This window comes from Triticum urartu, chromosome 1 (assembly GCF_003073215.2).
Source record: "Triticum urartu cultivar G1812 chromosome 1, Tu2.1, whole genome shotgun sequence".
Lineage (NCBI taxonomy): Eukaryota > Viridiplantae > Streptophyta > Magnoliopsida > Poales > Poaceae > Triticum > Triticum urartu.
This window is the reverse complement of record NC_053022.1, coordinates 340,075,867-340,099,744: the sequence shown is the minus strand read 5'-3', so window position 1 is coordinate 340,099,744 and position 23,878 is coordinate 340,075,867.

Genomic DNA, 23,878 nt, shown 5'->3' with positions numbered 1-23,878 from the left:
GCCAGTAGATTAGGTCCTCTTCTTCCCGTCTCTCTTTTCTCTTTTCTTTACATTTCGACCACAATTTTCTATTTAGCTGCTAGCAAATGGATCTAGTTAATCCTGAAATTTAGCACGAAATTCAAGCACAATATTTTGGAGTGGCACATAAAGTTTTGAGTCATTTGGAAACTTATAATTATTTGTTTATTTCGAAATGGTTACGTTTGTTGTAGATGGACCACTTTATATTTTACTAGAGATTAATCGGAGAGCCAAATGATATTGGATTCAACATGACAAATGATCAGGGGGAATTGTACTAAAATTTGAACATTTTAATTTTATAGTTTGAAGAAATAATAACTTGACTTGTTATTTGAATTTTGAATTTGACTCCGATTTTTTATCAACTGGCAAATTGACTTAATAAAATATGTTGACATGGCACAATAGGGTGAGGTTATTGTAGCTAAATTATCGGGGTGTTACATGCCATAATAGGTAGGTATGGTGGCTGTTTTGAGGAAGGTATATGGTGGGTTTATGATACCAGCAAAAGTTGCGCGGTACTAGAGAGGCTAGCAAATGTGGAAGGGTGAGAGTGCGTATAATCCATGGACTCAACATTAGTCATAAAGAACTCACATACTTATTGCAAAAATCTATTAGTTATCAAAACAAAGTACTACGCGCATGCTCCTAGGGGGATAGATTGGTAGGAAAAGACCATCGCTCATCCCCGACCGCCACTCATAAGGAAGACAATCAATAAATAAATCATGCTCCGACTTCATCACATAACGGTTCACCATACGTGCATGCTATGGGAATCACAAACTTTAACACAAGTATCTCTCAAATTCACAACTACTCAACTAGCATGACTCTAATAGCACCATCTTCATATCTCAAAACAATCATCAAGTGTCAAACTTCTCATAGTATTCAACACACTTTATATGAAAGTTTTTATTATACCCATGTTGGATGCCCATCATAATAAATTGTTGGACGTGAGGAATTTATCTATTAATCATCTTCAAGCAGAATTAACTAAATAGCACTCTCCAGTAAAAAATGGCAGCAAATCTCGTGAGCGCTAAAGTTTCTGTTTTTTACTGCAAGATCGCAAAGACTTTCCCCAAGTCTTCCCAAAGGTTCTACTTGGCACAAACACTAATTAAAAGCATAAAACCACATCTAAACAGAGCCTAGATGAATTATTTATTACTAAACAGAATCAAAAAGCAAGAAACAAAAATAAAATTGGGTTGCCTCCCAACAAGCGCTATCGTTTAACGCCCCTAGCTAGGCATAAAAGCAAGGATAGATCTAGGTATTGCCATCTTTGGTAGGCAATCCATAAGTGGCTCTCATAATAGATTCATAAGGTAATTTAATTTTCTTTCTAGGAAAGTGTTCCATGCCCTTTGTCGGTGTCAAAATCGGCGGATCTCGGGTAGGGGGTCCCGAACTGTGCGTCTAAGGCAGATGGTAACAGGAGGCAGGGGACACAATGTTTTACCCAGGTTCGGGCCCTCTTGATGGAGGTAAAACCCTTGGTCCTGCTTGATTATTCTTGATAATATGAGTAGTACAAGAGTTGATATACCACGAGATCGGAGAGGCTAAACCCTAGAAGCTAGCCTATGGTATGATTGTATGTTGTCCTACGGACTAAAACCCTCCGGTTTATATAAACATCGGAGGGGGCTAGGGTTACACAAGGTCGGTTACAAAGGAGGAGATATACATATCCGTATTTCCTAGCTTGCCTTCCATGCCAAGTAGAGTCCCATCCGGACACGGGACGAAGTCTTCAATCTTGTATCTTCATAGTCCAACAGTCCGGCCAAAGGATATAGTCCGGCTGTTCGGACACCCCCTTATCCAGGACTCCCTCAGTAGCCCCTGAACCAGGCTTCAATGACGATGAGTCCGACGCGCAGTGCTGTCTCCGGCATTGCAAGGCGGGTTCCTCCTCCGAATACACCATAGAAGAGTTTGAATACAAGGATAGTGTCCGACCCTGCAAAATAAGTTCCACATACCACCGTAGAGAGAATAACATTTCCACAAATCCAATCTGCTGACACGTTTTGGTAGCATGACATCATGCCATGGCCCGGTAATTATTAGAACCGTTTTTCCTTAATCAGCCCCGCACATAACGCGAGGCGGTTTCTTGACACATATTGTCAAAGCAGAGATCGTGTTCCCCTTATTACAGGATTCTCATCAATACGGACGTGGGTAACCCAACCGTGCCTAGGACTCCTAGATTTTAGGCAAGTCCCAAACGGCCACAAGGAGGACGCTTGATATTCACCCTCTTTATAAAGGGACAAGGCTTTTACTTCTTCCCTCCCGTGCTGAATCGAATCCTTCCCCCGCCACGAGTTCTAACACCCAAAGCCCAGGTCAGGTGTTTCGGACCTTCAATCATGTCCGGATCCAGCCTTCAAGGCCGGTGGATGCCTTCCTTCATCATGGAGGAGGATATCAAGAAGTTGAGGCAGGCCAGATACCTGACCGCCAAAATTTCGCATAGGCTGCCCGCCAGAGGGCAGGTCATCCCTACTCCCGAACCCAACGAGAGAGTTGTGTTCGTCTCCCACTTTCTCCGAGGACTAGGCCTCTAACGCCCTCGATGCGGCTATATCTCCCACGTGTCGAAGCATGACTTAGAGGCATAACCGCATTGAAAGCAATGTCGCAAGTGAGGTAATCTTCACAACAACCCATGTAATAAATAAGGGGAAAAGATACATAGTTGGCTTACAATCGCCACTTCACACAATACATCAATAAAGCATTACATCATCCAAATATAATCAAGGTCTGACTACGGAACCAAAATAAAAGAAGACTACCCCAAATGCTACACAGATCCCCGATCGTCCCAACTGGGCTCCACTACTGATCAACTGAAATGAAACAACACTACGAACAAGGTCTTCATCAAACTCCTCCTTGAGCTCAGTTGCATCACTCGCACGGTTACATCGGCACCTGCAAACTGGTTTTGGAAGTATCTGTGAGTCACGGGGACTCAGCAATCTCACACCCTCGCGATCAAGACTATTTAATCTTATAGGTAGGGTAAAAAGGTATGAGGTGGAGCTGCAGCAAGCGACTAGCATATTTGGTGGCTAACATATGCAAATGAGAGCGAGAAGAGAAGGCAAAAGCACGGTCGAACAACTATGATCAAGAAGTGATCCTAGAACAACCTACGCCAAGCATAACTCCAACACCGTGTTCACTCCCCGAACTCCAACGAGAAGAGACCATCACGGTTACACACGCGGTTGGTGCATTTTAATTAAGATAAACTTCAGGTTTTCTACAACCGGACATTAACAAATTCCCATCTGCCCATAACCGTGGGCACGGCTTTCAAAAGTTCAAATCCCTGCAGGGGTGTCCAACTTAGCCCATCACAAGCTCTCACGGTCAACGAAGGATATTCCTTCTCCCAAGACAATCCGATCAGACTCGGCATCCCGGTTACAAGACATCCTCGACAATGGTAAAACAAGTCCAGCAAGACCACCCGCTGTGCCGACAAATCCCGATAGGAGCTGCACATATCTCGTTCTCAGGGCACACCGGATAAGCTAAATGTACAGGAGCCGACGTAACACAAGTTGCCAAGGGATGGCCCTGCACGATGCTCTAGTTTGGACCAACACTTAGAGAAGCACTGGCCCGGGGGTTTAAATAAAGATGACCCTTGGGCAGGCCTACCCAAGGGAAAGAAAAGGCTAGGTGGCAAATGGTAAAACCAATGTTGGGCCTTGCTGGAGGAGTTTTATTCAAAGCGAACTGTCAAGGGGTTCCCATTATAACCCAACCGTGTAAGGAACGCAAAATCCGGGAACATAACACCGATATGACGGAAACTAGGGCGGCAAGACTGGAACAAAACACCAGGCATAAGGCCGAGCCTTCCACCCTTTACCAAGTATATAGATGCATTAATTAAATAAGAGATATTGTGATATCCCAACAAAATATCCATATTCCAAACAAGGAACAAACTCCAATCTTCACCTGCAACTAACAACGCTATAAGAGGGGCTGAGCAAGGCGGTAACATAGCCAAACAACGGTTTGTTAGGACAAGGTGGGTTCGAGGTTTGGCTTAACAATATGGGAGGCATGATAAGCAAGTGGTAGGTATCGCAGCATAGGCATAGCAAAAGAGCGAGTATCTAGCAAGCAAAGATAGAAGTGATTTCGAAGGTATGGTCATCTTGCCTGAGATCCCGCAAGGAAGAACAAATCCATGAAGGAGACAAGCGGGCGTAGTCGAGCGGATCCTCACAACTCCGAAACGAAACCGAAGCTAACGCGAGAAGTAACCCGGAAAGAAGCAAACAACATAGTAAACAACCATCACATAATCATGGCATGATGCGCAAACAAGTATGATGCATATCCGGTTTAAATATGCATGGCATGGCAAAGTGCACAAACAAAACTACAATTTAAGTGGAGCCCAATATGCAACGAGTTGCATATTGATGAAACACCACATGGCTTATTTAGTTCTCTCTCGTTTATGTACCCAACAATATTAAATGTTGTTAAGCATGGCAAGAGGTGGAGCATAAGTAACTAAACATTTAGGCAAGTTTAAATGAGGCCGGAAATAACAAACAACAATTCCTGTAAAACCCCATATGCATTTAGCAATTTAATGCAAACAACAATTTTAACATTTTAAATGTTATTATCATGATGCGGATGACATGTGCAAGTTTTATGCTATTTTTGTTAAAAGTTGACATGAACATGATAGGAAGCATTTGGTCACCATGGCGGAACTGAAGGGTGCCGCGGCAACATATCGGTATCGGTAACTCGATTGAGATACCGATGCAAAAGAGAAGGATGCGGACATGTGGAACACGCAAGAGATGATGGGGTGCTCCCGGATTCCAGGTGTCCCACGAGTTAGTGGCATGGAAACGAGTGACAAAACAGACACAGTGCAGACAAAGGGTGCATCTCATCCAACATGCATTCATTCGTTTACGGGCATCGTCTCGGGGTTATACCTTCGAGGTGAGACTTTTCGGAACGGAACAAGTTCATAGCGGAAGTAGACGGTCTCGCCATGTTCGTAGTGGTAGTAGTTGTACTGATGCCGTAGTGGAAGTAGTGGTTCACGTAGATGGTAGTGGCACATAGCAATCGTGGATGAACTTGGAGGGTCATCGTTAGTCGTTCACGGGTCTTCAGTGATGGTGTTCTGTAGAAGTACGGGCGGCAGTAGTGGTACATGTCTATCGTTGCACGGGTTTCCGTAGATGTTCGGGGTCACGGTGAGGAACTTGATGCATCGTTGAACTTGGCATCCGAGGAATCCCGCGTAGCCGTACACGAGTCGTAGTCGAACTTGACGGTTCCGTTACACGGTTCTTTGGTGACGAAAATGATGTACAGGTCTTTTGGCCCTGATAGTCGTACACACATCCGAAGAGGAACTCGGTGTTCCGATGCGGTGTAGGGGTACATGCCGATGGTCGTCGTGGTACTTGGCGTTTTGTCGTGTAGCCGTACATGTTCGACCTGGCACACGGTTCGAAGTCGTGCATGTCCCGTAGATATTCAGGGTCACTGTGAGGAACTTGTCGAATCCAGGGTCTCAGTCGTCGATAGTGGTACACGCGTTCTTGGTACTTGGCGTAGCGTTACAAGATCGGTCTCGCCGGTCTCAGTCTCGGCAGCGTAGTTATACAAGCGCGACATCGGACTTGTCGAACCCAAACTCTTTGAGGGGGCGTCGCGGTACTTGGCGAATGCGTAGTCGTGCACATTCCAACATCAAACTTGGAGGGACACCGACAGCGTGGTACTTGGCGAATCCTGGTCTGTCTTGGCGGTTTCCGGTGGAGGCATTTGTTCGTTTGACCAAGGGAAACAGCGGCAGGCATCGCAGGAGCTAACGGGCCGCTGCGTGTCTTCAGGAGTGAAGCAAGGGTGCAGGCGCGCGTGGAGAGGAGCCCGGCAGCGTTGCAGCAAGAGGACGGTGGCGTCGTCCTGCGGGCATCCATGCCGACGCAAGCAACCAGGTTGCAGCAATGCGGTGCCGGAGCATGGCGCGGGACCCGTGGCCGCTGGAGGCGACGCCGGTCATCAGACGACGAGGCAGGGCAAAGGAGCACAAGGAGGCGACCCCATGGACTGGGCGAGGCAGCGGGGAACCGATTCGGTCCAGCCGGAGTTGAGGCAGAGGAGCAGCGGAAGGAGACTCGGTCGGCGCGGCGGCAGGCTTGGGCTCGCCGGCCGGCAGGGCGCCATGGTGAGGAGGCGGCGATGCGAGGCGCTGCTCTTGGCGTGGAGTGGTCGGGATCGAACTCCTCTCTCCCTAGAGCAGGGTCGCAGGCGCGGGATGGAGGTGGACGCCCGACGGGGATGGTGGCTTGGGCCTCCATGGTGGTGCAACGCGAGGAAGGAGAAGCCGGGGCGACGACGGTGCCATGGGGACGAAGCAGGAGGGAAGAAGAGGGAGGTGCGGCGCTGCTCTCTCTCCCTCTCTAGCAGCGCATCGAGGGAGGAGGGGATCGAGCATGGGGCGCGGGTGAGAAGCGGCGGGCAACAGGGGAGAGATGGGAGGATCGAGTGATCGGCACTCCCCTGGCAGTGCGATCGGGAGGAGGACGAGGGAGGTTGGCGGCGCTGAATGTGTGCGGTGCTGCGGGAGGGAGGAGAACGGGAGATGGGGATCGGGCCAGGGAGAGGGTTAGGGTTAGGAGGGGAGGAACTGGGCCTTGGAGGCCGGCCCAGGGAGGGGAAGTGGCTAGAGGCCTGCTGGCTGGATGGGCCTCGCTGGAGCCCAGTTCGGCTGGGCTCTCTCTACTCTCTTCTCTTAGCCAAATAGATAAGAGAAAAATTAGATAGAAGAAAGAAATAAAATAGAAAGAGAGGGTTAGGGATGGAATATCTCAGAAAATAAAATATTCTTGAAGCGCTGGAAATTGCACAAATAGAATTAAATGGTTTGGCAATTTTTAGAGATTGAAAAATAATTCAAGTTTGAATTTAATTCAAACTTGAGCCATTTTTGAACCCAACCAGACCAAACCCAAAAGAGCTGAAATTTGACAGGGAGGGTGTAGGCATGGTATAAGATTAATAGGGAAAGAATGAACATTTATATGTGACAGAAAAATGTCACTTGCAACGAATGGGTAAATTTGAAGGAAAGAAGCTGGTGATTGGTTTTCAACTAGAAGAGGATTTGGTGGCAAGAGAGAAAGATGCAAGCGTGTTTTTGGTCGATTCCATAAGGATGGAATATTTCATAATATCTCCCTAATATTTGGAGGATATGTTGTAAAGAGAATCACCACGTGAGTTCCCTCGGTTTAAATGGACCGAAGATCCATGCAATTTATTTAAGAGAGTTTTAGTTAGTCTTGAGAAAAAGATGGCATAATGACATGATGCAATGTAAAAATGCAACGAACCAAACAAATCACACAACGAAAACCCGGAAATCATGGAAGGCATCTGAAGCTCTGGTCTTGGGGCATCACAACACTCCACCACTACGAGAGGATCTCGTCCCGAGATCTAGGATGACACCGGAGAGAAAACGGAAGAGAAAAGAGAAGAGGTAAAACTAAGTTGCTTCTTTGACAAACGAGTGAAACCAAAGAACCTTTAGATGTTGAACAAATTTAAGTAAAAAAAGCAACAGGGATGAACGAAGTTGAAAACACTCCGTTAGAAAAGAGGAACAAGGAAGAACAAATTCGGGCAGCATTCCGGTTGAAAAGAAAAGGAATTGAATAAGAACTTGATAAGATGAGAAGATACTTGATGAAATCACAACACAATGCCTCCGGAACTATTGAATGAATGGAACAAGGGGTAAGAAAGATCTCAGATAGCACTCCGGTTGAAAAGAGATGCCAGGCTTGATAAGGCGAAAAGAATTTGAGCAAAAGGGCACAACACTCCGGTTAAATGGATAAGCATGAAAAGACAAACTTAGGAGAATAGAGAAGAAAAAGCCAACTTCTGTCACGAAAGAGCTTGAAAAGGCATACTTAGGAGATGGGTCGAACGGAGTAGTTGGAACACCAACAACGAAAAAGAGTAAGCTTGTAGTGGGCTTATGGAGAACATCTCAAAACTGAGTTGAAATTCTGCCACTAACGGAAAACAATGGATTTGAATTGATCTTTCTTATAAGCACCATAATAGCAACAATCCTTAGGGAAAGCTTTAGGTGAAATATAACCCAATATAACTCCAACGAAGAGGTTGATGGATTTAAAATACCCCATTCTTAACAACCTATGAATCATGAAACATGAACTCAAATTATCAAGAATGACATAATACCACCTCCAATGATATGGAAGAAAGAATTGCACTCCGGATTGCAAGATGAAGAAACTTGAGCTCCTTTGAAAAGAATCTTGATGAACACTTCGAGAAGGAAATTAAATCCTTGATGAACCATCATGTAGAACCTTCATGAAGAACTCCGGTAATAAAATAATGATCAAACAAAAGGAAAGAGAAATTGAAAACACAAGGTGAATCCTTGCAATGATTAGATGGATCTTCGCGATGAAATAATTGAGAGAACTTGGAACTCCGGGAAAAGAATAGATAAAGCATCTCGAACCGAGAATTTGATGAGCCTCCGGAATAAAGAATTAATCATTTGGCTGAATCAAGAATAAGAATTATGTTATGCTCCTCCTTCATCAATCAAATTGATGACGAGCAAACGGATTGCATACAACTTATTCTCGAAGAAAGGATTAGGATAGATATGGCGCCAACTTTAGAAGGTCTTCAACTAACCACCAGAAGGGTTGAAACGACGAATAAATTGATATGATAAAGAAGGAAGAGAAAACTCTTGAATGAACCACCGTAAGGATTGACAAAAAATGAATAAAAGATAACGAATCACCGGGAAGAATTTGCAAATGAACGAAGATGCTTGAGAGAATCTAGATACATGAGAACGAAGGGATCATGAAATGATTACAGATCACTTGAATGAAGCACCGGTAAGATTTGGAGAACCATAGCTGAAAGCTGAGAATGAATAAATCTTAGATGATGGGCTCCGGATAATCAAACTGAATAGAATCTTGAATTGCTCCGGATAGGTGAAAAGAATTCTCACAATCGAAAACAATTATGAGAGGATGGTATCAAGCTTGAACTACGCATCTCTGAGAGAATGGTTAAGATTTTGAAGAAAACTCTTCTTCGGTCTTCAAAATCTGAGAATGACGATGAGAAACACCACGATGAATTATTTAGACACTCCGGGAGAATCAAAAGCAAAGAGGTTGAGCCAACAATGGAAAAAAGAAAGATCTTGGAGAAAAGCATTTGACTGATGACAATTCATTCTTACGTCAAACTTCGAAAATAAATTTTTTTTTGAGGATAGCTCCGGGAGAATTAGAAGAGTCAGGTAAGATCCTGGGAAAAGACCTGTGGGTTAGGACCCACTCAAAGAAACACCGTTGAAAAGGTCGCTTGGAAGATAGATTAGACCGGTTGAATTAAAAGACTTGAATGAGAGAACATCCTCGAAAGATCTTGAACGAATGCAGAGTGGAAACACGAATCTTCGAGATATCTTGAGCACTCTGGAACAATTGAATAGTGAGAAGTGGATGATTAAGAGGTGCATCGGCATGAGAAGGCATTTGAAATAAGGAAAAGAATATGATCAACAGCGGAAGCTTGAATTGGTTCCACCGGAGAAGAAAGGGAATGAATAATGATGAACTTGAGGCTCCGTTAGTATCATTCTGAGAATCACCAGATAAGAACATTGAAGAAAAAAATGGAGAGACTTCACATGAATAAAATGGATACTTGATTAAGAAATCTGAATCCTTGAAGAAAAACAAGGGTGGGAGGGCGGGAAAAACAAAGACAACTTGGGATGGATGAAATGAACACCGTTGAGAAGAACTGATGATTGATCTTGCTGATATTGAAATGGTCGGATCCACTTGAAGAGAAACACGCCAGATGAAAAGGATTGACATGACAATCTCGATTATCATGAAGGATTGGTATTCACGTCGGAGTATGAGAACACCGGTTCGGAAAGGTATGGAATCAACACTTGACTTCGAAGCAACTCGAATACCACAACTGAAAACAAAACAAAGGATTGGCTTGCGAAATAAGCCGGAACAAACATATGATAGAGATTTCATCCGAATTTATCGTGGTGGGGCCTACACGGGCTCGATCGTACAGCACCATCATGTACAAGGCAGTGCACATGACATACGAAGCGTCCCCGAGTCAGCATAGCCAAGGACTCTTTAAGACACAACGAGACCACTATAAAACCAACCGTGGATAGGCGGACCACTAGACGTCGAACCCCAATCTCATATCATACATCTGTCGGAAAAGATATCCTAAGAGCTACTTGAATTCCCACTTATAAACTCCCGAAATTTTCCAGTTATGCAATCAGGTGTTGGGGATACATGGGAAGCATAGTATCTCACCCAAAACTAGCAAATCCTACATCCAGTTGTATCCATCCTTCAACACATAACCAAGAAGCCTTCGGAAATCATTTACCTCAACCTTCAAAAAGCATCCGTTATACGAGTTATGGCAATACTCCCGAACTCCCGCCCCAGTACTGGGTGGCGTCAAGGTTATCTCACCAACAACTGCATAAAAGAGATTTTCGATGTCGGCGAAACTCAGGTATTCCAGAACTGCAACGATAAAATTGTGACGACAACACCTCGGAGCTCAACTCCCCGGGACACTGCCACAACCCCTAAATGTCAAGAGGCACCAAGAACAATGTTCTCGTCACAAAACCATCGGAACAATTCCAAGATACCCGCGTGATCCTAAAAAAATTTAGTGAAATTTGAGAAGAGAAGAGTCAAAACTCTACGTCAGGATGCCACACCAGAGCGACGAAGGGACCGAGGAGTAAAAAGAATCCTACTCTCCGATATATATAATTCCTAAATGACTCAAAACATTTTTATAGACTCAACAACGCCAGCGATTCGATCAAGAAGGGGGCTCCTAAAGTCGGGGAAGGCTCTGATTACCAACTTGTAACGCCCTCGATGCGGCTATATCTCCCATGTGTAGAAGCACGACTTAGAGGCATAACCGCATTGAAAGCAATGTCGCAAGTGAGGTAATCTTCACAACAACCCATGTAATAAATAAGGGGAAAAGATACATAGTTGGCTTACAATCACCACTTCACACAATACATGAATAAAGCATTACATCATCCAAATACAATCAAGGTCCGACTACGGAACCAAAATAAAAGAAGACTACCCCAAATGCTACACAGATCCCCGATCGTCCCAACTGGGCTCCACTACTGATCAACTGAAACGAAACAACACTACGAACAAGGTATTCATCAAACTCCTCCTTGAGCTCGGTTGCATCACTCGCATGGTTACATCGGCACCTGCAAACTGGTTTTGGAAATATCTGTGAGTCACGGGGACTCAGCAATCTCACACCCTCGCGATCAAGACTATTTAAGCTTATAGGTAGGGTAAAAAGGTATGAGGTGGAGCTGCAGCAAGCGACTAGCATATTTGGTGGCTAACATACGCAAATGAGAGCGGGAAGAGAAGGCAAAAGCACGGTCGAACAACTATGATCAAGAAGTGATCCTAGAACAACCTACGCCAATCATAACTCCAACATCGTGTTCACTCCCCGAACTCCACCGAGAAGAGACCATCACGGTTACACACTCGGTTGGTGCATTTCAATTAAGATAAACTTCAGGTTTTCTACAACCGGACATTAACAAATTCCCATCTGCCCATAACCGCGGGCGTGGCTTTCAAAAGTTCAAATCCCTGCAGGGGTGTGCCAACTTAGCCCATCACAAGCTCTCACGGTCAACGAGGGATATTCCTTCTCCCAAGACAATCCGATCAGACTCGGCATCCCGGTTACAAGACATCCTCGGCAATGGTAAAACAAGTCCAGCAAGACCACCCGCTATGTCGACAAATCCCGATAGGAGCTGCACATATCTTGTTCTGAGGGCACACCGGATAAGCTAAACGTACAGGAGCCGACGTAACCCAAGTTGCCAAGGGATGGCCCTGCACGGTGCTCTAGTTTGGACCAACACTTAGAGAAGCACTGGCCCGGGGGTTTAAATAAAGATGACCCTTGGGCAGGCCTACCCAAGGGAAAGAAAAGGCTAGGTGGCAAATGGTAAAACCAATGTTGGGCATTGTTGGAGGAGTTTTATTCAAAGCGAACTGTCAAGGGGTTCCCATTATAACCCAACCGTGTAAGGAACGCAAAATCCGGGAACATAACACCGATATGACGGAAACTAGGGCGGCAAGAGTGGAACAAAACACCAGGCATAAGGCCGAGCCTTCCACCCTTTACCAAGTATATAGATGCATTAATTAAATAAGAGATATTGTGATATCCCAACAAAATATCCATGTTCCAAACAAGGAACAAACTCCAATCTTCACCTGCAACTAACAACGCTATAAGAGGGGCTGAGCAAGGCGGTAACATAGCCAAACAATGGTTTGCTAGGAAAAGGTGGGTTAGAGGCTCGGCTTAACAATATGGGAGGCATGATAAGCAAGTGGTAGGTATCGCAACATAGGCCTAGCAAAAGAGCAAGCATCTAGCAAGCAAAGATAGAAGTGATTTCGAGGGTATGGTCATCTTGTCTGAGATCCCACAAGGAAGAAGAACAAGTCCATGAAGGAGACAAGCGGGCGTAGTCGAACGGATCCTCACAACTCCGGAACGAAACCGAAGCTAACGCGAGAAGTAACCCGGAAAGAAGCAAACAACATAGTAAACAACCATCACATAATCATGGCATGATGCGCAAACAAGTATGATGCATGTCCGGTTTAAATATGCATGGCATGGTAAAGTGCACAAACAAAACTACAATTTAAGTGGAGCCCAATATGCAACGAGTTGCATATTGATGAAACACCACATGGTTTATTTAGTTCTCTCCCGTTTATGTACCCAACAATATTAAATGTTGTTAAGAATGGCAAGAGGTGGAGCATAAGTAACTAAACATTTAGGCAAGTTTAAATGAGGCCGGAAATAACAAACAACAATTCCAGTAAAACCCCATATGCATTTAGCAATTTAATGCAAACAACAATTTTAACATTTTAAATGTTATTATCATGATGCGGATGACATGTGCAAGTTTTATGCTATTTTTGTTAAAAGTTGACATGAACATGATATGAAGCATTTGGTCACCATGGCGGAACTGAAGGGTGCCACGGCAACATATCGGTATCGGTAACTCGATTGAGATACCGATGCAAAAGAGAAGGATGTGGACATGTGGAACACGCAAGAGATGGTGGGGTGCTCCCGGATTCCGGGTGTCCCACGAGTTAGTGGCATGGAAACGAGTGACAAAACGGTCATGGTGCAGACAAAGGGTGCATCTCATCCAACATGCATTCATTCGTTCACGGGCGTCGTCTCGGGGTTATACCTTCGAGGTGAGACTTTTTGGAATGGAACAAGTTCGTAGCAGAAGTAGACGGTCTCACCACGTTCATAGTGGTAGTAGTTGTATTCATGCCGTAGTGGAAGTAGTGGTTCACGTAGATGGTAGTGGCACATAGCAATCATGGATGAACTTGGAGGGTCATCGTTAGTCATTCACGGGTCTTCGGCGATGGTTGTGGTACACGTTCTGTAGAAGTACGGGCGGCAGTAGTGGTACATGTCTATCGTTGCATGGGTTTCCGTAGATGTTCGGGGTCACGGCGAGGAACTTGATGCATCGTTGAACTTGGCGTCCGAGGAATCCCGTGTAGCCGTACACGAGTCGTAGTCGAACTTGACAGTTCCGTTACACGGTTCTTTGGAGACGATAATGATGTACGGGTCTTTTGGCCCTGATAGTCGTACACACATCCGAAGAGGAACTCGGCGTTCCGATGCGGTGTAGGGGTACATGCCGATGGTCGTCGTGGTACTTGGCGTTTCGTCGTGTAGCCGTACATGTTCAATGTGGTACACGGTTCGAAGTCGTGCATGTCCCGTAGATGTTTAGGGTCACTGTGAGGAACTTGTCTAATCCAGGGTCTCAGTCATCGATAGTGGTACACGCGTTCTTGGTACTTGGCGTAGCGTTACAAGATCGGTCTCGGCAGCGTAGTTATACAAGCGCGACATCGGACTTGTCGAACCCAAACTCTTCGAGGGGGCGTCGCGGTACTTGGCGAATGCATAGTCGTGCACGTTCCAACATCAAACTTGGAGGGACACCGACGGTGTGGTACTTGGCGAATCCTGGTCTGTCTTGGCGGTTTTCGGTGGAGGCATTTGTTCGTTTGACCAAGGGAAACAGCGGCAGCGGCAGGCATCGCAGGAGCTAACGGGCCGCTGCGTGTCTTCAGGAGCGAAGCAGGGGTGCAGGCGCGCATGGAGAGGAGCCCGACAGGGTTGCAGCAAGAGGACGGTGGCATCGTCCTGCGGGCATCCATGCCGACGCAAGCAACCAGGTTGCAGCAACGCGGTGCCGGAGCATGGCGCAGGACCCGTGGGCGCTGGAGGCGACGCCGGTCATCGGACGACGAGGCAGGGCAAAGGAGCACAAGGAGGCGACCCCATGGACTGGGCGAGGTGGCGGGGAACCGATTCGGTTAGGCCAGAGTTGAGGCAGAGGAGCAGCGGAAGGAGACTCGGTCGGCGCGGCGGCAGGCTTGGGCTCGCCAGCGGGCAGGGCGCCATGGCGAGGAGGTGGCGATGCGAGGTGCTGCTCTTGGCATGCAGCGGTCGGGATCAAACTCCTCTGTCCCTAGAGCAGGGTCGCAGGCGCGGGATGGAGGTGGACGCCCGACGGGGATGGCGTCTTGGGCCTCCATGGTGGTGCAACGCGAGGAAGGAGAAGCCGGGGCGACGACGGCGCCATGGGGACGAAGCGGGAGGGAAGAAGAGGGAGGTGCGGCGCTGCTCTCTCTCCCTCTCTAGCGGCACATCGAGGGAGGAGGGGATCGAGCATGGGGAGCGGGTGAGAAGCGGCGGGCAACAGGGTAGAGATGGGAGGATCGAGTGATCGGCACTCCCCTGGCAGTGCGATCGGGAGGAGGACGAGGGAGGTTGGCGGCGCTGAATATGTGCGGTGTTGCGGGAGGGAGGAGAATGGGAGATGGGGATCGGGCCAGGGAGAGGGTTAGGGTTAGGAGGGGAGGAACTGGGCCTTGGAGGCCGGCCCAGGGAGGGGAAGTGGCTAGAGGCCTGCTGGCTGGATGGGCCTCGCTGGAGCCCAGTTCGGCTGGGCTCTCTCTACTCTCTTCTCTTAGCCAAATAGATAAGAGAAAAATTAGATAGAAGAAGAAAGAAATAAAATAGAAAGAGAGGGTTAGGGATGGAATATCTCAGAAAATAAAATATTCTTGGAGCGCTGGAAATTGCACAAACAGAATTAAATGGTTTGGCAATTTTTAGAGATAGAAAAATAATTCAAGTTTGAATTTAATTCAAACTTGAGCCATTTTTGAACCCAACTAGACCAAACCCAAAAGAGCTGAAATTTGACAGGGACGGTGTAGGCATGGTATAAGATTAATAGGGAAAGAATAAACATTTATATGTGACAGAAAAATGTCACTTGCAACGAATGGGTAAATTTGAAGGAAAGAAGCTAGCGATTGGTTTTCAACTAGAAGAGGATTTGGTGGCAAGAGAGAAAGATGCAAGCGTGTTTTTGGTCGATTCCATAAGGATGGAATATTTCATAATAGCTCCCTAATATTGGGAAGATATGTTGTAAAGAGAATCACCACGTGAGTTCCCTCGGTTTAAATGGACCGAAGATCCATGCAATTTATTTAAGAGAGTTTTAGTTAGCTTTGAGAAAAGATGGCATGATGACATGATGCAATGCAAAAATGCAACGAACCAAACAAATCACACAACGAAAACCCGGAAATCATGGAAGGCATCTGAAGCTCCTGTCTTGGGGCGTCACAAGGCCTCGCTCTGGATCCTTTTGTTAGGGGTCTTATGTTCTATTACGGGCTGGATTTTCACGACCTAGCCCCGGATTCCCTCCTTCACATCTCGTCATTTATTGTCGTTTGTGAGGCCTTCCTCCACATTACCCCTCACTTCGGCCTGTGGCTCAAGACCTTTGATGTGAAGCCGAAGATGGTCGAGGGGCAGTACGCAGCGTGTGGAGATGCTCTAATAGGCAAAATTGCTGGCGCTCCATGGCCGAAGGGCTCCTTTCCAGAGGTGTCAGGACTGTGGCAACGGGAGTGGTTTTACGTCACAGCTCCCCGAAGTGCCAAGTGGGTAGCTGCCCCCACCTTCTGATCGGGCCCTCCACCACAATTGATGTCATGGATCAGCAGGGGCTGAGCTGGGGCCCAACCAAGGATGTGCCCATACTGCAGAGCCGCATCCGAGATCTCTTCGAGGGAGATTTCAGTCTGGTTATGGTGATGCAAGTCATGCTGGTTTGTCGAGTCCAGCCTTGCAAACGCCGACCCCTCCGCATGTGGGAATTCAACCCGGAAGGACCGCGCACTATTCAGAATTTCCTTGGCCTGACGCATGAGGAGATGTATAAATCGTTCTTCGGACCCCAAATAGAATGTCCGGACACTACCGAGGATGTGGGCCTGAGCAGCAACCACACCACGGCCCAAGTAAGTAATCCCATGGCCGAACACACTATCCTTTTCTTTATCATGACATCATTCTGAAGAATCGCTCTTTGACCAGGACTGGATAACAAAGGCGAAGATGATCCAGTGTTCGGGCCCCCTTCCTGAAGGCTTGGACAATCCGGTGCTGGAAAAGATGCTCGAGCTAGCACCTTGCCTGGTGCCCTCAAAGGAAGATGAAGGGGGGGATAAAGAGGGCGAAAGCGGGCCTCCACCGCTACCTATTCCAACCGAGGGAATGAGCGTCTCCGTGAGGGCGGACAACCCAGGGGAAGAATCTGACATTCTCTCGCCCCGGGGAAGGAAGAGGACTACCTCTGAAGATCCGGAAACCAAGGTTTCCAAACGGGAGAAGAAATCTCCCCCAGAGGGTCCTGCCTAGGAGGGTGCTCTTGCCGCACAATGTCCGCGCGGGGATCAGCCCTCTAACGAACTGTAAGTAATCAAAAAAGTACTTAATAGTGAAGATATCCTACCTTACTTCCGAGGAAAATAACCGAAGCGTTTATCTTGTAGTTCGGATCTTAGCCCTTCTCAGCAGAGCTCGTCTTCGGGGGGTCTTCTTCCAGAGATGATGGAGAGCAAAACGCCTCCCCCGGACTGCCCAGCTCAAAAAGCGGGCGACCTTGAAGTGTCGTCGCGGAGGGCCTCTCCGGATCCAGCGAGGCCAGAAGACAATCCTATGGCCACCCAAAGTCCCCAGTATCCGGCTCTTGAAGAGAGCAACCAAAAGAGTCCGACACCGTCTGGTATGCGGTCGGACGTACTAAGGGATCTGCTAGAGCGAGCGACTATCTCAGAAGAGCACCCTGCGTTGATGGGTACGGTGGTTGAAAGGATTTCGTCCGCTGAAAGCGGGTTGCATGAAGCCTTTATGAGTCTACTAACGGGTTTTGAGGTACGTGAAATGATGTACATTTTTGACAGTATCGCACATTTTAAGGTGTGCCCTGTGTAGATAGTAGCCCCTGAGACTCTGGTTGTCGTCAAGAACGGCGGCAAACAGAGGATCGTAGTCCCAGGTAATAACCAGACCGCCTTTATGTGCAGGTGGTTGAAGCTCCGGTGGCTAGCCGGACTGATGGGTTTGCCGGACTAAAGCGGCAACTGGATGCGGCAGATGCCGATATTGTGCTTGTCAACAAGCGGCTTGACGAGGCTCAGGGTGAGTGATTTTTCTGGTGATCGTCACATAATAAGAGTAGCATGATGCCAGTATCTTTAATATGTTGTGACTGCAGATGGAGCTGCCACCATGGAGGCCCTTCGGGCGGAGCTTGCCCGAGCCAAGGAGCAAGTAAGGAGTAGTAATGCGGCCGCTTTAAAGGCGGCCGAAGAGTTAAGAGCTGAAAAGGCCACGCATTGCGAGAGCAAAGAGAAAATGGTCAAGATGGCTGTAAAGTTAAAAGACACTGCCGACCGTTGCCAGCTTCTTGAAGAAGAAAACCGGGCGAAGGCGATGGACCTGGAAAAGGCCACGATAGCGACCAAAGGCACCCGCTCTGCGATGAGAGCAAAGAAGGAGGAGCTGCGTCAAGCCGGGGATATCGCGGCTGGGAAACCCTTCATGCTACGGAGGAAGTTTGGAGATCCTCAGTATGCCCCTCTGGACCGGCTGTGGAGTTCGGCGGACGCATATCTGGACTTGGCGGCGAGTGCTGTCGATGCGGCTGAATACTTCCGGGATCAAACAGGTCGTGAAGTGGACAAGCTATTCTGGTCACAATTTAATGTTCCAGAGCATCTGCTTCCATTGACTGATCGGCTTGCCGAATGGGCCGAGCTGAATAGATTGTCTGGACTCGCCATGAGGTCTGCTGTGGATCATCTGTGGCCGGAAAGGCCAAAGCCGAACAGCTATTTTAGTTTGGTGCATCAGTTCCTTGGTGCGGTGCCGCGCATTAATGCGATGAAGAGGTCGGCGTGCATAGAAGGCTCGCGGATGGCCCTTGCCCGTGTCAAAACATACTAGGCGGAGATGGATGCCACTACTGTCGCGGCGCAGGGTTCGGCCATAGGCCGAGTGGCTGCCGAGCACTATTTTGAAGAAGTTCTTGAAGGCGCTCGTTCGATAGAGGCCCAGTGCTCGAAGAATATTATGTTTGAATGACATGTATTCCCATTGTAAAAACAATGTTTTATTAAGTTTATCAAGGCTCTATTTATACTTTTGCCCGAAAGTATTATGATGCCTCCTGTGCGGCCGTTTATGTATATATGTATATAACCTGAAAGATTGCAGTCGTCGGCTTCAGCCCCCATGCATATAATGCGGGGGTGTTCGCAGAAGATGCATGTTCACACTTGATCCAACGTCTTGGTCCATTAAGGAGGTGATAGCGCAGCGAACTAGGCAATCGGACTATAATGCTTTACCACTTTCACTTAGCCAGAGGAGTTTGATAGTGGGGCTACTATATAGCCCCTGGTGGCTCCGCACTCATCCGAATTCAGGGTGCGTACATGCCTGGCCGGGAAACGGCCCTTCGTTAAGGCGGAGGAATCCCGAAGATTCCGGTAGGTCATCGAGTGGTTGACCAGTCTCACGCTATATCATGACAGTCAGTTTTCGGCTTTCTCTACTGAGGTGCTCGTCCGGATGAACCAGGACACAATCGCAGTAGTTCTCCTGGTGCCGCCTTAGCCGATAGAGCGTAACATAAGGCAGAAAGGAGCTGGGCAAACCCAACATTTGACCAAAGACATGATTCGGAGCTGATGCATATATGGCCAAACTCGCGACGCCGAACACTCCCTAAGGTAATCGGTCTTTATGGTGTAAACCGGGCCTAAACAGTGCCCTTTGTAATAAGCCCCTGGTGTCCAGGTACGTGCAATATTCTGACGTGGCCACATGACAATACATCAGCATCCTTCTCAATTATACTGAGAATCCGGGTGATGTGTATCAACAAGAGACAGTACAAAAAGGTTTACGCAGAGTCTTAATCTAAAAAGAATCCTTGGAACGGATCCCTGCTGCACGTCTGCGCCTGTGTCTCCGTTGTGCCGTACCCTGGACGGGTGTAGTACGATGGTCATCTGTAAAAGAGAGGAACTTAGTTGAAAAGTTGTCATGCAAAAAAGGTAGGTTGTACTAAAGAAAATATGTACAGTTCAAGATGAGTAAAGTTGAGCCTAATTGCCACTTGTTTGCGCGCGTTGATCCCCTTGTATTGTAATAGGGGTATAGCCATCAAACCTGTATCAATTACATATAACTGCGCCGAACTCATCCAACCGTGTCCGTGGTCTTAACGACCTGTCAGATGCTTTAGTTAGTGAGGCCGTTTAGTGTGCGGCTGCCGAGGTAGCCGCACGGTCTTCCGCGCACAAGGAGCGCTCAATATTTCCATTTACTATAACGATGCCACGTGGACCGGGCATCTTAAGCATGAGGGATGCGTAATGCGGTATTGTGTTAAAGTGAGCGAAAGCTTCGCGTCCGAGTAGTGCTTGATATCCGCTTTGGAACGGAGCGATGTGGAAGGTTAATTTTTCACTGCGGAAGTTATCGGGGAAGCCGAATATAACCTCTAGTAGCAGGGAGCCCATGCAATGGGCTTCTGGGCCTGGCGTTACTCCTTTAAAGGTAGTGTTTCTATGGCTAATTTTTGCTGGGTCTATCCCCATGTTGCGGACTGTGTCCTGATATATCAGGTTTGGACTGCTGCCGCCGTCCATCAGGACTCGTGTGAAGTGGTATCCGTCAATTATTGGGTCTAATACCAAGGCAGCCCATCCTGCATGCCGAACACTTGCTGAGTAATCCCGATGGTCAAAAGTGATCGGTTGGGACGACCAATGGCAGAACTCCGTGGTGATAGGCCCAGGGGCATGTGTCTCTGGGAGTGCCGCTTTGTTTCTCCCCTTTATCACGTATAACACGTTGACTTTTTTGACTTCTAGTGGGAATTTCTTATGTTCCCCAGTGCTTTGCTTGCGAGGCTCGTCCTCGTCTTCGCTTGGTGTATCCTGCCCCTTATGTTCGGCGTTGAGCTTGCCGGACTGCTTGAAGACCCAACATTCTCTATGGGTATGATTTGCAGGTTTGTCGGGGGTACTATGGATCTAACATATTTGGTCCAGAATCTTGTTTAGGCTGGACCACTGTTCAAGATATCTTCTGATATGCCGATAAATCGGCCGATTTATCGCTTACTGCTGTCTGACCGATAAGATAAATCGTCCGATAAATGAGCCGATATGGCAATAAATCGGCCGATATGTCGATAAACTGGCAGATATGCCGATAAACTGGCCGATTTACCCCTTATCATGGGTCGACCGATAAGTTTCCGATAAGCGATATCCCCAACATTGGGCTGGACAGTTCATCTCTGTTGCCTTTGGAGGGCGGCTTTTGCTGACCTGGTCGAGAGCTTCTGAATCCGGCATTTACCGCTGTGCTCTTCGGGCTGCCTTCTTTATTCCGGCGCTTGTTTTTGCTGCATCGTGATTTCCCGTTTCTGTCCCTGACTTTGGATGTACTTGGGTCGCTGGTGCTGCATCGGGCTAACCAGCTGTCCTCGCCCGCGCAAAAGCGGGTCATGAGGCTTGTTAATGCTGACATTGTTCTCGGCTTTTCTTGGCCGAGGTGTCTGGCGAGGCATTCGTCTCGAACACTGTGCTTGAAAGCTGCTAAGGCTTCGGCGTCCGGATAGTCTACTATTTGGTTCTTCTTAGTGAGGAACCTGTTCCAAAGCTTTCGGGCTGACTCTCCGGGCTGTTGAGTTATATGACTTAAATTGTCTGCATCTGGTGGTCGGACATAGGTCCCTTGAAAATTTGCTCGAAAGGCGTCTTCGAGCTCTTCCCAGCTTCCAATGGAATTTTCGGAGAGGCTTTTAAGCCAGTGCTGAGATGGCCCTTTGAGCTTGAGGGGTAAGTACTTGATGGCATGGAGATCGTCTCCTCGAGCCATGTGGAAATGGAGGATATAGTCCTCAATCCAGACCCCAGGGTCTGTTGTTCCGTCGTACGCCTCTATGTTTACGGGTTTGAATCCCTCTGGAAATTCATGGTCCAGCACCTCATCGGTGAAACATAGGGGGTGTGCGGCACCCCTGTATTTGGGCGTACTGTGGTGTTTGGATGTTTGTTGTGTTGTATTGCATACTGGAGTGCGCTTGTGTGGCCTATATATGGATCTGGTTGCGCCGTCCTTTTGATGCGAGCCCTCGCGTGGATCGCGTACTGGCTTATGTGCGGCGTCGTTTGCCGCTCTATATTGGCCGCGAGGTCGTCTATCCGACCGGATGGCCGTTTTATTTTCTAATTGCGGGGGATCTAAGGCCTCCTCGTCGAATTTAGGTAGCAACTTTCGCTTCGGGTAGCTCTTGGTGTGGCGATTACCGCCGTACTTCACTGCAGTGTTGAGTACTTCACTCCATCTGATTCTGAGTGTGTCTTGCGCAGCCCTGAGCCTTTACTTCTGCTTTTTCAGACTCCTCGCAGTGGCAACAAGCCTTTGATGGGTGTTCTGTTGCTCCGGGCGCCTGTCCGGTGTGATATCGTCCGGACTGTTATCTTCGACGAAGTCGGGTTGTTCGGTTTGACCGTGTTGCCCTGGTCGGGCGATGGTTCACCCTGCTCTATCGCTGGGTCTATGTGACCGTTGTTTCTACCGAGGCGGGATTTGGAGCGGCGCTTACGCCGCCGCTTTGACTGCTTCTCGAGGGAACAACCCTTCGTTGCGTCCTTTCATTCCTCGTCGTCGTTTTCTTTGGGTGTGTCCACCATGTATACATCATATGATGAGGTGGGCGTCCAGTGCCCTGTGGGCAGTGGTTCCTGTTCGTCTCATGCATCGTCGTCCATACCGTCGATGTCTTCGGAGTCGAGGTCGAGCATGTCGGTCAAATCGTCGACAGTGGCTACTAAGTGGGTGGTGGGTGGGCGGTGAATTTCTTCGTCATCCGCACCCCAATCCTGCCGGACATAGTTCGGCCAGGACTCTCCTGACAAGGAGAGAGACCTCAATGAGTTCAGTATGTCGCCGAAGGTCGGGTGCTGAAAGATATCCGCGGAGGTAAACTCCATGATCGTCTCCCAATCGGATTCGATAGGCACGGGCGCAGGCGGTTCGGAGTCCGTGGCCGGGGAAGGATCCGGCAGAGTGGCATCATGGCTCTCGTGAAGGGTAAGGTCGATATTCGGCTCGATCGCCGCTGAGGATACGACCTCCGTGGTGGGTTCTATCCACCCGCCCATGGATGGCGCAGCTAACTCCGAATTGAGGGTCGGAGCGGTTGCCGGCACGATCTCCTGGACACTGTCCAATGGCAGAGCTAAATCATGCTCATCGTGACCATGTGGCGCACTAGGCAGGGGCTCGAATCCGTCGAAGATCAAGTCTCCACGGATATCTGCCGTGTAGTTTAAGCTTCCAAACCTGACCTGATGGCCAGGGGCGTAACTCTCGATCTGCTCCAGATGGCCAAGCGAGTTGGCCCGCAGTGCGAAGCCGCCGAATACAAAGATCTTTCCGGGGAGAAAAGTCTCGCCCTGGACTGCATCGCTATCGATGATCGTAGGAGCCATCAAGCCTAACGGCGATGACACAGAGGAACTCTCAATGAAAGCACCAATGTCGGTGTCAAAACCGATGGATCTCGGGTAGGCGGTCCCGAACTATGCGTCTAAGGCAGATGGTAATAGGAGGCAAGGGACACGATGTTTTACCCAGGTTCGGGTCCTCTTGATGGAGGTAAAACCCTACGTCCTGCTTGATAATTCTTGATAATATGAGTAGTACAAGAGTTGATCTACCACGAGATCGAAGAGGATAAACCCTAGAAGCTAGCCTATGGTATGATTGTATGTTGTCCTATGGACTAAAACCCTCCGGTTTATATAGACACCGGAGGGGGCTAGGGTTATACAAGGTCAGTTACAAAGGAGGAGATATACATATCCGTATTGCCTAGCTTGCCTTCCACGCCAAGAGTCCCATCCGGACACGGGACAAAGTCTTCAATCTTGTATCTTCATAGTCCAACAGTCCGGCCAAAGGATATAGTCTGGTTGTCCAGAGACCCCCTAATCTAGGACTCCCTCACCCTTCCTTAACGGAAATTGGAATCTAATATTCCCTTCTTTCATATCAATAATTGCACCAATCATTCTAAAGAAAGGTCTACCAAGAATAATAGGACATGAAGGATTGCAATCTA